Source organism: Sceloporus occidentalis, unplaced genomic scaffold (genome assembly GCF_023333645.1).
Source record: "Sceloporus occidentalis isolate IW3139 unplaced genomic scaffold, rSceOcc1.0.p SCAF_5, whole genome shotgun sequence".
Classification (NCBI taxonomy): domain Eukaryota; kingdom Metazoa; phylum Chordata; class Lepidosauria; order Squamata; family Phrynosomatidae; genus Sceloporus; species Sceloporus occidentalis.
This window is the reverse complement of record NW_028316985.1, coordinates 86,394,207-86,410,594: the sequence shown is the minus strand read 5'-3', so window position 1 is coordinate 86,410,594 and position 16,388 is coordinate 86,394,207. Positions and strand designations below refer to the sequence as shown.

At 42.3% G+C, this 16,388-nt stretch overlaps 1 pseudogene; it reads left to right on the top strand.

The window, feature by feature from the left end:
• Nucleotides 1–349: 349 nt before the first annotated feature.
• On the top strand, nucleotides 350–426 carry LOC149312435 (U2 spliceosomal RNA; annotated as a pseudogene).
• Nucleotides 427–16,388: the final 15,962 nt, after the last annotated feature.

Below are 16,388 nucleotides of genomic sequence, written 5' to 3'. Positions count from 1 at the left end.
CATTTAAGTGTTAGAATATACAGATGAACTTTGTCCACAAACTTGACTTCTAGAAAAATATACCATGTCAATAAGGATCCTCTAGTATATGATAATTGTAACTGTCATGGTACTGTCATGTCAAGACTTTTAAAGCCCTAAATGGTTTGGGTCCAACCTACCTTCGGGACCGCCTCCTCTCATATAATCAATCCTGCACAATCAGGTCCTCTGGGAGGAATTTGTTGCAACCTATAAAAACTAGATTGTCTGCAACTTCCCAGAGGACCATCTCGGTTACTTCTCCCAGATTATGGAATGGCCTGCTGGATGAGATCCGTCACATTACCACCTTAAACAGCTTTTAAAAATCGCTTCTCGGCCTTTTGGCTAAGATCAAGTGTAGTACTTAAACAGCTTTTAAAAAACTGTTAAGACGGATCTCTTCTGGCAGGCCTTTCCTGATTAGACAACTGGCCACTGAAAAAGTCAAACCTGTTATACCCCTGACTTCTGCCACAGAAACTCTTGATTTGTTTGTTATTTTAAAGTATGTTTTAAATTTTTGAATTGTTTAATTGTATTTTAGGGGAGGTGGGATATTGGGAGACAGGATTGTATGTTTTAATGTGTAAACTGCCCCGGTTGTGTTACACAGAGAGGCAGGATATAAAATTGTTGTTGTTGTTGTTGTTGTTGTTATGATCTATTGATGAGATTTGGAGTCCTGGATGACTCTCTTCAGAAGTAATGAGACCATTTACCAAGATGCAGATTGAACATGTGTAGCCAAAATCCATATAGGGAAATTTTACTTAGCTCAAATTAAGAGGGGGTTGGCTACAAGGACCCTGCAAGACCATCTCCCACCTGTACACCAAGAGATTGATGGAGCCAAGAAAGGATGCAGAGGCAGACTTCTCCAATTAAAGTATTGCTTTTATTAAGGCAAAAAAATCAAACAGCAATTCACTATCACACACTCATTAATTCAAGGCTCAAGAAATCAGGGGTTAGCTTGGAATAGGTTTGAGGCAGAACTACAGGTGATACTTACTATAGATGGGGCTTGCTTTTGGAATCCAATTGGGTGAAGTAGGGTGAGACATTGCTGTTCCAAGAGCGTTGGTTGGACGGAAATGCTGGAGCTAGTCTAGAGATTACAGTAACGTAATGTCCCCATGAACTCCAAACTAGAACATTGAGGGGTGATTTCTAGGGGTTTTTAAGGGCTAAAACTAGCTACAGGGCAAAGGTGTTAGATTGTATGGGGAAAGGTAATATGGTCTGACAATAATCAAGGGAAATGGGAAGGGAGTTGTCATTAGCCAGCCCATCAGTGAGACATCTAGACAATTACTGCCCATTCTTCTGATTATGGAGGTGATGATAATCCCATTAGCGACTCCCAAACTACCTGCTGGACCAGTCCTAGAGGTATTGTTACCAAAAGGTCCCATTAGGCTGATCTCACCTGGGTTTTATGGTGGGCTGCATGGCAGGGTCCATCTGGGGTCATGTGGAATACCACAAACACCAAAATGAAAAATGCACTCTGGCTAACACAGGACCACTTTATTTAACTTTCCTATTTTAATCATGAATAGAAAGTGGGAACACTCAGTGTGTGTGTTCCCAGGCCTCCTCCTCAGCCACACTCCACACCTCCCTGGATCACATGTCCATGAGGTTCCAGAATGCCTATACAAGAATATATCTAAGAAAATCTTGAGTACTTGCAAAAAGATGTGGTGAGAGGATGATATGGCTGGAAAAATGAGAGAAGAAAGATGCCAAATTTTTCCCCTGTTGTGACAACCAACTATTGCAAGACAGGACAGACTATTAGAGACTTATCACATGAGAAAAAAAAAGGGGGGGGATGGGAGCTAGAGAGTAGTAGCTCTCTCTGTGCCTTATTGCATTACTTTGTAGTGTTTCAGTTCTCTTTCCACAGGAGATGGCTGTAAAAGTACATCCATCTACTGTGGGAAGAGAACTGAAGAGCTAAGGTGTCATGTGGTAAGGCATGGAGAAAGCCGCTTCTCTCCAGTTCCCATTCCACTCTGTTTTCTCATGTGATAAGGCTCTAAGACATTGAGCTTTATCACACTAGTGGGCAAACAGAATTTAAATGAGACTTAAACTAGAGATAACCAGGGAAATGCCTGAAGTTTATCACATGACATTTCCTGGTTTTCTCTACTTTAGCTCTCATTTAAATCCCATTTGCCCGCTAGTGTGATAAAGCTCATAGTCTGTATTGTCTTTTGTCTATATTGCTCAGAGGTACCTGCAGCCATTCACATTTGCAAGAACATCTCTGTTCTACAAATGCAAACAGCCAGAACCTCTTTTTCCAGAACATTCTTTCACCTCCATAGCAACCAGATTAGCATGTTTCTACAAATCAGTTCATCACATCTACAAAGTCAAAGCTCAACTAGGCAAGAGAACCACGCCAACTCCCATTTCCAATCCAGGATCAAAGGCAAAGCAAAGAAAACTTCAGGAACAATCCCTTGCTTTAAAATAAAATGAACAGAAACATTTAGTTATGTAATATCACAGCTTGGAAAGTCACTTTGAGAGTAATTAGTTACAGTTATCATTCTAAGATCCTCCAAAATTGGCACTTGCTGTTTTAGTTATGCTTTTAAAAGGAACACTTTGCTTTGCTTTTCCTTAAAAGTAACCAAATATAAATTTTATTAGCAAAATAAAGCAGGCATGTGGTCTGGCTTCTATCTACTGAGCCAGGGATAGTGCTTAGAGCAACAAGGACAATATTAGGCAACTCTTCTGGGAACAGAATTATCAGCTTGCAATCCTGCCAGCAAACTTAGCCTGTTCCAGGTGACCTAGTAGTGAAGGGAGGCCTTTCAGTTTTACTTAGCTTTATTTTCAGCCTGTTTGTTTGTTTGTTTGTTTTGGGGCAAGGGCATACAAGAGGCATCATCTTATATAGAGTAATTAGTGAGAGGGGGGATTCTAGATAGATGCCTGCCCTTTGTTTTACCTCTCTGTTTTTTTCTTTGATCAGTTTAGTCAAGCTTTTTTTTTGTTTCTTTTGTTTTTACTGTTTTGCTTCTTTCTTGCCTGCAGAAGTCACTTCCTCCTTCTACCAAGAGTTACTCATTTCTTTTACCTTATAAGACCACCAGAAGTATTTTTGCCTGTTTCTACCAATGGCGCACTCGCGATGTAAGCACCGTGCGGTGCCATGCAGTGCTGTGCAGATGTCGTGTGGCACTTACATAACAATTGCGGTGTCCATGTACACGGGACACCACCATTGTTACACTGCCGTGCCATGCTAGGGTTAGGGACCATGCGGTTGCTGTGCGGTCCCTAACCCTAAGATTGGCACCCGCACGGCGCATTTGTATGGTCTGTATTGTGCCATAGATACTAAATATTCCTATATTTATTTGGTCCAGAAGCTTTAGAATACCCATGGAAGGATGGGGGCATACAATAATTTGGATATACATGAAGCCCATGACCCACACTTTCCTTCCCCTTCTTCTAAGTTGTCTTGCTGCTTTCAGCTGTAGTGGAGGGCATTGTTCTGTTGCCAGTGCTGGAGCAGATCCAAAAGCCAATATGGCTGATTATTACACATGGATTGAAAGGAGGTAACATATTTTGTTTTTATGGTTATGTTTTTACTTAGTTTTAATTTTACTTATAGTTCAAATAAATTTTAATGTGGTACATTTTTAGTGATGCTAAAATTTTAGCATAGCTTCCTTGAGTCTCAAACTGGGGAAAAGGCATAACAACAACACAGACTCTTTTGATTCAACACAGACTCTAGCTCTTGAAGAAGGGTTTCCTGCAAAATACATCAAGCAAAACAAAGCCTTTTTGCATCAACATGACATATCAGCATTGATCCATCAACACTGGAGCACATCACTCCTCCTCTACTTATTCGCAGTTACTCCTCCTCAGCTCTTTAACAACAACAACAACAACAACAACATAACATCATCCTTAATTTTGGCATAGCCCCGTTGCCTATGTACATTATAAGTCTTGAAGAAAACTTGTAATAATTAGAAAAATATACAGTCAGCCTTCCATCTCCATGGTTTCTTCATCCATGCATTCAAGTATCCACAACTTGAATAATATTCAAAGAATATATAAATTTCAAAAAACAAAAAGCAAACCTTGATTTGTCCATTTTACAGTGCGTCCTTGGTATACGCGGGGGATCCGTTCCGGACCCCCCCGCGTATACCAAATTCCGCGTATGCTCAAGTCCCGTTGTCCCCAATGGCGGCGCGCGTGCACGCGCGCCGCCATTGGGCACAACTTCCCTCCCTCCCCCTCCTCCCCCCAACTCTTTCTTTCCTTCCCTCCCTCCCTCCCTCCCTCCCTCCCTCCCTCCTTACTTACCTTTTCGTCGCCGGGGGACCCCGTCGCTGCTGCCGCCGCCTCCGCCGCCGCCACCACCGCCTCAGCCAGAGCCGGGGGGAAGGCCGGGTGGGGGTTTGGAGGCCAAGAAGCCTCCAGCCTGCCACCCGGCCCTTCTGTGGTGGCGGTGGCGGCGGCGGCGGCAGCGGAGCACCAGCGCCAGAGGCCTCTTTGGCCCCCACTCAGCCGCCGCCACCGTCAGAACCTCTCTGCAAGGGCCGGGGGGGTGGTCTGGAGGCCTCTTGGTCTCCAGTCCGCCACTCGGCCCCTGCATCGAGGTGCAGGCGCCGGCGGAGTGGGGGCCGAAGAGGCCCCAGGCGCTCGGCTTCCTCCTCCTCCTCCTCGCCGCGGCGCCGCCACGGCTGACGGGGGAAAGGCCAGGCACTGCTCCTGGAGTCCTCCAGGAGCAGAGCCCGGCCTTTCCCCTGGCTGTAGCCGCGGAGGGAAGGCCTCTGGCGCTGGAGGACCAGCGCCAGAGGCCTCCCCTCTGTCGCCACGGCTGACAGGGAAAAGGCCGGGCGCCGCTCCTGGAGGACTCCAGGAGCAGAGCCCGCCCTTTCCCCTGGCTGTAGCCGCGGAGGGAAGGCCTCTGGCGCTGGAGGACCAGCGCCAGAGGCCTCACCTCCGTCGCCACGGCTGACGGGGAAAAGGCCGGGCACCGCTCCTGGAGGACTCCAGGAGCAGAGCCCGGCCTTTCCCCTGGCTGTAGCCGCGGAGGGAAGGCCTCTGGTGCTGGAGGACCAGCGCCAGAGGCCTCCCCTCCGTCGCCACGGCTGACAGGGAAAAGGCCGGGCGCCGCTCCTGGAGGACTCCAGGAGCAGAGCCCGGCCTTTCCCCTGGCTGTAGCCGCGGAGGGAAGGCCTCTGGCGCTGGAGGACCAGCGCCAGAGGCCTCCCCTCCATCGCCACGGCTGACGGGGGAAAGGCCGGGCTCTGCTCCTGGAGTCCTCCAGGAGCAGCGCCCGGCCTTTCCCCCGTCAGCAGTGGTGGCGCCGCGGCGAGGAGGAGGAGGAGGAGGCCGAGCACCTGGGGCTTCTTCGGCCCCCACTCCGCCGGCGCCTGCACCTCGATGCAGGGGCCGAGTGGCGGACTGGAGACCAAGAGGCCTCCAGCCCACCCCCCGGCCCTTGCAGAGAGGTGCTGGCGGTGGCGGCGGCTGAGTGGGGGCCGAAGAGGCCTCTGGCGCTGGTGCTCCGCTGCCGCCGCCGCTGCCGCCACCACAGAAGGGCCGGGTGGCAGGCTGGAGGCTTCTTGGCCTCCAAAACCCCCACCCGGCCTTCCCCCCGGCTCCGGCTGAGGCGGTGGTGGTGGCGGCGGCGGCAGCAGCGACGGGGCCCCCCGGCGACGAAAAGGTAAGTAACGAGGGAGGGAGGGAGGGAGGGAGGGAAGGAAGGAAAGAGTTGGGGGGAGGAGAGGGGAGGGAGGGAAGTTGTCCCCGATGGCGGCGCGCATGCACGCGCGCCGCCATTGGGGACAAAATCCCCGGATTTGCCATGCGCGTATGCTTAAATCCGCGCATGGCAAATCCGCGTATAAGGAGGACCTACTGTATATAAGGGGCATCATTTTACAGTGCCATTGTATTTAATGGGACTTGAACATTCACAGATTTTGGCATGTGGTGGTCCTGAAACCAAATTCAAGTGAATACCAAGGACTCACTATAATAAATTTTGTGTAGGATTAAATAATGTGCCATTATCTTCAAAACTGACATTTGTCAAGTTGCTGTGTAAGAATCAGAATCAGAAAAGAATGCTGTATTAACAATGCACTAAATTTCTAACTTTTTCCTCAAATGTCTTTGAAATAATCAGTCATTTTCTTCTGAAAAACTAACCTTCTGACTATAATGCAGGAAAATAAGAATGGTGTAATGGTTTTTGTGCTGGGCTAGGACACTAGGTAATTTAGTGCTTTAAGTGTTGGGCTAGGGCACTAGGGAATTCCTATTTCTTGCTGTTTGAAAGATAATTTTGGTAGGACACTGGCCTAGATCTAAATGGTGAGATATTGCTTTATATCCTTTTGGAGCAGAGATACAATGTTGTTGGACTTCAGCTCTAATGAAGGTGAGGAGATACATGTTACTAACTTTTCTTTCACCTATGATCTGTTATAGCAGTGAGCTGTTGATTATTTATTTCACTTTTTTCTGTGCCCTAAATAAAAGCACAATTATTATTTATCTCTTTATCATGACCACCTTTTCTCTTTTGCCAGGTGGAAGAAAGGTGGGCAAAATGCAGTTGCTGGACAGCACTAACAAGATCACCAACCATCCAAACTGCTCAATTTTCAACAAGCTATGGCAAAAGAGATCCTTCGTAAGCAGCCATTATGGCTCAGGGCTTAAGAACTTTTTCATTATTGACTAAAATGAATGATGCTTTTTTAAATGGGGGTGGGAATAGCAGAAGATCCCTGCCTTAGAGGTGGCGATTGGGAAGTAAGATTGATCTGGTTGTGAATAAGAGTTACAACACATGATCATTTGCCCTTTGGCACAAATTAAAGTCTTTTTTGTCCCTTTCTATAATTCTCTAAAGAAAAAAAAATACTTCTTTATAGGGTCTGTATCATACAAATCCTTCATATTATCCTATTACAGTTTTAATTTAAAGGTCTCTAATATTAAAATATGCTATGATCTTGCACCTGTAGGGCAAGATTGGGAAGTTAGAGAACAAAATGCTAATTGTAAGACAATTACAATTTTAAAATCCATCTTTCCTCCAAGAAAATGCCCATAAACTATTCAAACTCCAGAGATTAAGCTTTGCCCTATCTTTGTTGATGTTGATAAAGAACCTCCGATTTGTTCTTTCTAGCTATTAATAGCAGTGACAGGCCTTTCATCCGACAGACCTTTCCTGAATAGCCCACGTGGTCTCCCATGGATATGAATTATTATATAGAACACTCCAAATTGCCCATCTCCTTGCTGCTGATTGTTTTGAGAGCCCTGGTGGTGCAGTGGTTAGATGCCTGTACTGCAGCCACTCACTCAAAACCACAAGGTTGCGAGTTCAAGACCAGCAAAAGGGCTCAAACTTGACTCAGGCTTGCATCCTTCCGAGGTCGCTAAAATGAGTACCCAGACTGTTGGGTGCAAATTAGCTTACAGTTGTAAACCGCTTAGACACTGCTTAGGTGGGATGAAGCAGTATATAAATGAAGCTTGTTTGTTTATTTTAATTGTTTTAATGGTATTTTATTATGGTATTGTGTTGGGAGGGAGGGAAGAATGGGTTGCATTTTATAATCTATTATATATATATATATATATATATATATATATATATAGAGAGAGAGAGAGAGAGAGAGAGAATTGTTTTAAGCTGCCTCGATCCTGTAGGAGAGGTGGAATAAAAATAACATATTATTATTATTATTATTATTATTATTATTATTATTATTGCAGTGTTTTACGAAATGAATGGTACTTCAGGTAGCTGCTTTTCTGCAGCAGCCCTGTAATTATGCAAGTAGTTTCCTGGCATACAACCAAGCTGTCAAGCACCACAAAATTCACTGCTGATGTAGGTTCCTTTTAAAATACACCTTTTAACACCTTAAAAGTTGATCTAGGGTCGTGAATAGAGGAGAGCACGATGGTGAGATGGAGGAAAACATTCTGGTACACTCCAAGGTAATACATCTATGGGCACATCCATGATGCACCATGGCTACACTGTTGATATACATAAGCATAATGATCAACAATAATAATGGAAAATTTGCCAACTTAAAATTAATACTGAAAACTTTCTACTTCAGGCAATTTCAGGCAAGTCAATAAGAACATAGGAATTGCTTTGTTGGATCAGACCAAATTCCATCTGGTTCACCAGTCTATTTCCTTTAACAGTTACCCAAAACCTCTAGAAGCTCTTAAGCATGCCTTGGTTTTGATGGTCATCCTGTATGTTTGTTTATTGATATTTCCAGCATCTGGTATCACAGATAAAGTCTATTGCTTCATGTGAGTTCTTCTCGGAATCTTTTATTTCAAGTGTTTCCCTGTGGGAGCTACTCAGTTTCTTGGATACTCATATCCTGGACCTATGCATACAAATAATCTAAGCCTAAAATGAGATAGCCAGCTGAATCATTAAGATGTTAAGCCAGGAAATCAAATTAACTGGCCACACTCATGGGGGACTATGCAGCCTACTCCATTGGTAAAACAGACACAACAGATGTTAACTGTCTAAATCCTTTAGTTTCATCATTTGATGACATAATTGAGAGATAAACATCAGATACGCATACAAAGTGTGTTCGGATTCTTTTGTTAATTCATCGATTTGACCAAGAACAGTCAGTTACTCCAATATTCCTGAATATCAGATTCGTAAGATGATGACAGCCTGTTTTATCAGAATGGACAATCTGTACAGCTTCATCTGTCCATTTCCCTGGGGAAAGCTTCAGTGTGAGAAGGAGAGGCTGACTTCTTTAATAAGCAGCATTTAAAATATACAGGACTAAAGGAAGTAAAACGTGACTGATTGAATTTTGAAATACATCTGAAGTTCACACATCCTTCATCACTGGAAAGTGTTTATGCCATAAGGAAAACTGTCAAATTACTTCTGAAGTAATGAGTAGTGATGGGATGAGTGCCTCGGCAAAGCCACATTGTGCTGCTATTAAGTAGGGTAAACTTTTGTGGTAAACTTTGTTTAAGAAACAAGCAGTTAGGGAGGATGGAAATGGAGTGGCTTGTTACCACACAGATGAGAGTGAATGTAGGGAGTAGGAGGAAATGCAATTTAAAGAGGACTATTAGAGCCTTGAGAAGGAAAGCATGCTTAGAGGAATAGAGGTCCTAGAAAGCTTTCATTGCCACTGTTTTCTGACTAATTTGAATTGAATTTTACAGAATTTTAAATCTGTATAAACAGAACTCCTGAATATTCCCTTTAAAAGAATGAAGCGGATTAATCTCATAATATATGAGGGGCTTAATCTCATTTCCAACAGAGGCTGGATGGCCATCTGTCAGGGATGCTTTGATAGTGTGTTCCTCCATGGCAGGAGGTTGGCCTGCATGGCCCTTGAGGTATCTTCCAACTCTATGATTCTATGATACATGCACACCCTGTTCTTTGACCGTAGATGTGGAATGGCTTTACCCAGATCTTCTCCAACAGCGGTGAGTGTAACTAAATCTGCTTCCAATTAACTGGAAACTGATTTGGATTCTAGATTGGATCTGGCTGCATGGCAGTGACTCAGAATAGCTACCTTGAAGATCGAGTGACTCTGTGGTTTTGTTTTTTGTTTTGTGTTTTTGCAAGTCACTCCACACACCCATACACAGAAACTGAATGGAAAAACTGATGGCTAATAACTCCAGTGTTTGTGGGCTGATACATCTGTTTCAGGTTTTAGTTCGAACTGTAAACTGTTGTTGTAAACTGCCAGGTTTTAGTCCAAACTGTAAAATATCCAAGCTGCTGAACCTTTTTTAAGGATAGGATTCAGTGCCTTGGATAGATCCTTAATAATTCGGGGGGGGGGGGGGGACCTACTGCTCTGTTGAATCTCTCTAGGTAGCGTGGAGGTGAGAGCTATGTGGCACTACAGTTGCTGTTGAACTACATATTCCACCAGAGTTAGCCAGGATATCCATGAGAGAGAGAGAGAGAGAGAGAGAGAGAGAGAGAGAGAGAGAGAGAGATGTTGTGAAGTGCCATTCAACAACATCTAGAGGGCCACACCGTTCACATTACTGAAGAACAGTATAGTAGCTCTGGAAGCCTTGTTTATCATCTGCTTCCATTTAAGGCAGAGTCCAAAATGGATCCACTGAAGTACAGATACATATATCTATTTCCTCTGCTGTATGATCATTACTTGATGCTATTTTCTGGGACTGCTAATATTTTTAAAATCCCCCTTTTGATATCCATTTGTAAAGTGAATCAGTGTTTTGATTTTTTTAAAATGCCACTTGATTATCTACTTCTCAGTCTCTAGTTGGGGATCTCATCTCATATTCTGCTATTAAAGAGCCTTCCTAAAACATCTTAAAAAAAGCATTAAACATCAGTATCCCTTTCTCTGTTTTTCTCTGCAAACTTCTCATAAGCATTTTGAATCTGATTTCAGTACACATTTTCCAACTGTGTTTCAGATACCAGTATAGGTGGCCCTTTTTGGCATATCCTACACTGCCATCTAGTGAAGAGAAGGTAGATGTTAAATTCAAGTTAATGTCAAAAGAGTTCAAAAACTTTTAAGTATGTGTTTAGTACATGGCTAATCATGGTGTGGAAAAAACACACCTTATAAATAGGATTTCATACTTTTTAAATAAAAAATTCTAATAACAATGAGATTATGAATAAAACAATTTGATTAGCAGAGCGTGACTCTCATCCTATCAGATTTTTTGTTGTTGTGTTTGCCCTGCAGGAGAAACCTTGAAGGTATCATGGCCTTACAAAGTATTCAACATCTTGAGGAGGCAATTTTATCAGGAAACCGCACAGGAGAAAAGAGTTACATTCTCCTAATTCTATTCCTGTAGCAGGTCCTTGTTGGCTTACAGATGTTCTTGAACTGCAGTCCTTCTCACCCTAGTTGTTCAGCATAGTGCCTGGTACTTTTGGTAACTGGAATCTGGCAACACCTTAAGGCCCCACTGGTTGTATATGCAGTAATTTTGCCATAGTGGAGATTAGCATTTGGTCAGTATTCCAAACATATGCAGAAACTTGAGGGGTGGGGGAAAATCATACCTTTTATTTAATTCTTGGCCATGTAAACCCACTGGGTGACCTTGGGCAATTCACACTCTCTCAGCCTCAGAGAATGGCAATGCCAAACTGCCTCTGAAGAAACTTGCCATGAAAAACCTGTGATAGGTTCTCCTTAGGGTCTTATCTAAAGTCTAAAATGACTTGAAAGCACATGGTAAACAACAAATAAATAAATAAATAAAAATAAAACTTTTATTTATATCCTGCTTCCCTGTTGATTACAACTGAGGCAGCTTACAAGTTAAAATTTACATACAATCCCATATCCCCAATCCCACCGTCCCCTTCAAACATCAATTAAACTGTAACAATTTAAAATCATACATTAAAAATAAAATCAAAACAACATCAGTATCAACATGTTATTGTAAGATCAATCTTATAGAAGTTTAACTGTGTACGGCTAGTGGTGCGTTAATACATGCACACACACACACACACACACACACACACGGGGGCGGGGAGCATAACTGAAAATTATGCCTGCATATATAACTTATTTTTCTTGCTTTTGGCAGATGGAGGAATTCAGCACCTTATCCAGATTTCTGACTGTGTGCTCATCCCTGTGGTCCATTCAGTTGCCAGGAGAGTATAGGGGAGGGCTAGGGGTAAATAGGTAGCCAGCCATCTCCTTCCACTGGAATTAAAATACCTCCTCTTATGCCTCCATGCACTGCCATAGAGATGCAGGGGAATGACATCTTCCAGCTGCAGGAACAGAACCAATTCATTGCCTAGCTACCTGTCATCATTACCCATCTTTTCCTGATCACTGAATGGCCATTTGAAAGGTACCCAGCTTGTAGACATGTAGATCAAATATGCAAGGAGGAATCAGAAACAATTATGCTGAGAGAAATGTCACAACGTATCTGTGCTATGCAGGATTTTCATATTGGTTTGAATCAGCATTTCCCCTCCAAATTATTTTTATTTTTTAACTAAAAAAACAAACAAAAAACAGATGTCCTCATTCTACACCATCCAACCGCCAATGCCTGGTCTTGAGTTTTCTTTTTAGGTTACTACTTCACTGTTGTTACTTAATTTATATTATTGTCAGCCTAAAAACGTGTGTCGGGGGTTGCCATTGTAACTGTCATACCAATCTCTTCTTGTATATGGCAACATGAGGTTGCTTCAAAGATAAGGCATCTCCCCCTCCAAAATAATAATAATAATAATAATAATAATAATAATAATAATAATAATAAGCACCACAGATTAAATGAGGCCTGCCATGTGAAAACATGCATTTACAGTAGTCTGTGAGTAACTGTAAACTTATTTTGGCCCCTGTAATGGAAGCCTTTCAATTTCTCACATTGTTGGTCAGGTGCCTCTCTTGAAAGCTTGAGTTCAAAAACTTGTCTAATATTCTGAACAAGAGAGTTTTGTCTGGTGCAAAACAATGCCTATTAAAGTACTATTCTCTCCATAGACCAGAGGAATAGAAATTCATGTAACATGGACTTGGGTGCATGCACCCTTACATTAAATTCAAAAGTCTTGGTAGTACACTAACAGTGGCAAGGTAGTATGTATTCGTATGTGCCTTCAGGTCACCTGTCAACAAATGGCAACCCAATGAATTTCATAGGGTTTTCTTAGGCAAGGAATATTCATAGGTAGTTTTGTCAGTTCCTTCATTAAATCATTAAAAAAATGGAGGCTGGTGTATTTTGAAAGAAGCTTTCAAGAGAACTTAAGAAGATTCATATGTTTTTGTTTACTATTTCAAGGCTTATCGAACATGATTTTTTTTTCAAATTTCACAATACTGTTAGTTTCAAATAAATCATTTGCTGAAACATGTTGAACTACTCTTCTTTTTTGGGGTGTCAGAACTTATCCCTCTTCTTTCCTTGCTATTACTGCCTCTATTACCAAGGTTTCTGTTAAATAATTAATCCCAGTAACACATCTACTTTGTTAAGCAAGGGATACATGTAGAGTAAAATGGTTACAATATCAAAGCAGGTAGAAGGTGTTGTTTATTTTTCAGGTTTGTGCATCTGCAGATTCACTCACCTCCTGCAGGCTGCTTAGGATGCTCAATGGACTGGCAAATCATGGCAGCTTTGCCAGTTGCTTACCAGACCCTAGTTTCTACTTATCCTGCAGATAGCTGCTTGGGTTGGTATCAGACTGGAATAAATGAAATTCAGCATTCTCTCACCTCTCTTCCTTTCATCTGGCTGTTCTATATATTGCAATATGTTAACTGATATAATAAAGTTGTGACCACCACATTTAATCCACAGCTCGATGTCCAGCCTTTGTCTCAGCACAAAAACCTTGCCCTATTTACATTTGCCTTATTCATATCAATTTACCTATTTATTAATTCATTTTACTATATAACAGATTGTTGTTAGGATACCTTACATAACTGCAAACAAAACAGAAATAAAAATCCAACAAAGCTCTACACATAAAGATAAGATCAATATCAGAAGCAATAAAAATTATATGTTTAAATAGCGATTAAGACATAAGAGAACAGCCACAAAACTTTCATAGAGATGAGACAAGGGAGCTGTCTATACTATTTAAAAATCCTCACTCACCCCAAATTGGTGATGGTGTACTGATCAATTTGAGTATTTTTCAGTACCTGAGGGCCTATTTCAAGGATAGTTCGGGGTGTGTGTGTGTGTGTGTGCATTTTTCTCTGTTTTTTCTTGGAAAATTGGGATGTGTAATAAGTGTGACTGTCAGGATGCCCTTGTCACTCCCCTGCCATGAATGGTGGGTGCTGAGGTTAGGAGAAATGGATAATAGGTTGGCAAGTGCAGCTGGAGTTGGGAGGGGACTTGTTCAAGAAATGGAGGCAGAGGAGTTTCCTGGACCAGGTCTGAAACTTCAGACCTCATATCCTTGTGAGTTGAACAGAAGGTGTAGGGACAGCTATGTGAATGCCACCAGAACATCAATGCCTTTGAAAAGATCTCACTCATAATGTACCCTTTCCAAAGATAGATAGATAGATAGATAGATAGATAGATAGATAGATAGATAGATAGATAGATAGATAACACTGTCATGTGGCTGGAAATAATTTAGGAAAGTTCGCCATTTTATACTGTTGTAATCTATGCATGGGGTAGGGGATAATAGGGCTGTGAATCTGGAAAATCTGGGGCACCCTTAATTATATTATATATGCAGATAAGGCTTGCTTTAAGATACAAACCAATAAGCATATTCAACATCTTTATCAATGACTTGGATGACAGAATTGGGGGCATACTTATCAAATTTGCAGATGACATCAAATTCAGAGGAATAGCTAATACTCCAGAGGACAGGATCAAAATTCAAAATGACCTGAATAGACTAGAACACTGGGCCAAAGCTAACAAAATGAAATTCAACATGGAGAAATGTAAGGTACTGCACTTAGGGCGGAAAAATGAAATGCACAGATATAGGATGGGGGACACCTGGCTGAATGAGACTACGTGTGAAAGGGATCTGGGAGTCCAAGTAGACCACAAGCTGAACATGAGTCAACAGTGTGATGTGGCAGCTAAAAAGGCCAATGCAATTTTAGGTTGCATCAATAAAAGTATAGTGTCTAGATCAAGAGAAGTAATAGTGCCACTATATTCTGCTTTGGTCAGGCCCCACCTGGAATATTGTGTCCAGTTCTGGGCACCACAATTCAAAAAGGACACTGAGAAACTGAAGCGTGTCCAAAGGAGGGAGACTAAAATGGTGAAAGGTCTGGAAACCATGCCCTATGAGGAATGACTTGGGGAGCTGGGGATGTTTAGACTGGAGAAGAGAAGGTTAAGAGGTGATATGATAGCCCTGTTTAAATACTTGAGGGATGTCATATTGAGGAGGGAGCAAGCTTGTTTTCTGCTGCTCCAGAGAACAGGACCCGGAATAATGGATGCAAGCTACAGCAAAAGAGATTCCACCCCAACATTAGAAGGAACTTCCTGACAGTAAGGGCTGTTTGACAGTGGAACACACTCTCTCGGAGTGTAGTGGAGTTTCCTTCTTTGGAAGTCTTTAAACAGAGGCTGGATGGCTATCTGTCTGGGATGCTTTGATTGAGACTTCCTGCATGATAGGGGTTTGGACTGGATGGCCCTTGTGGTCTCTTCCAACTTTACAATTCTATGATTCTAACATTTTAAAAATCTGTCTAGATTCCTTTGCAAATACTTTGGGTGTAATGACTCACTGACAAGTAGAAAAGAATGTGTGCATATGCTCTCTCTTTCTTGCTGTCTTGCTCTCACTCTGTTGCATCTCTGTTGGGGGTTGGACTGGATGGCCCTTGTGGTCTCTTCCAACTCTATGATTCTATGATTCTAAGCAGAAATAAGTTACAATTTTTTTAAGTTTGTGGAGACAGAAAGGGATTTGCAAGGGTTCAGTACCAACTGGTGATTCCCTTATCATCTGAATAGTGAAAACACTCTGCATTTTATTCCAAACTTTTAAAGAGCTATCAAAGGTGCCAAGCCTATTTTAAACTTCTTTAAATTTTGGATTAAAACCAGGTGTCAAAATGGTGTTAGGGTGCATACCATGTTGATCTCTCTATGGAGGACATTCTAATTGGGAAGCTACCACTGATAAGGTTCACTTATAAGAAGCCATTCATTATACCTCAGTTGGTAGTGGTAGTCAGAACACAGCCTCTGAAAGGGCTTTAGTAGGGAAAAAGTGGTCCTTCTGATACTGGCAACTCCTAGGAAAGGGGAGAGAACAACAGCTAAACAAGATTGACTTAAGGACACCTTAAGATATATTTTCTTCATTCTTTCTTGGAAAGATGAACAGGATGGTTGTCATCAGAAACATTTTGAAGAAATGTAGGATCAATTCATACTATTTTGAGTGACCTTATGAGGTCTTGCAGCAGCTTTGCCACTCATGTTATACAGCTGTATACCTTTTTTTATGCACCTGATGTGTAAAGTTTTTTTTTTTTTTAAATCCTGCCTGGTGTATTCCTATCATTACACTTCAACTGCCATGGGTGCATCCCATGGCATTAGGTGAGGTATTATAGGTAATTGACTGAAAATTATAAATTGCACCTCCCTAAACTACAAATCCCAGGATTCCATTGGATGGATAAGTGGCAGTTAAAGTAGAATTGTATGCTATAATGGTGTAGTGTATAAAAGCCTAGTGAGAGGACTTCATTTTGATTTCCATTGCCTTATCCTAGATTATGGCTTAA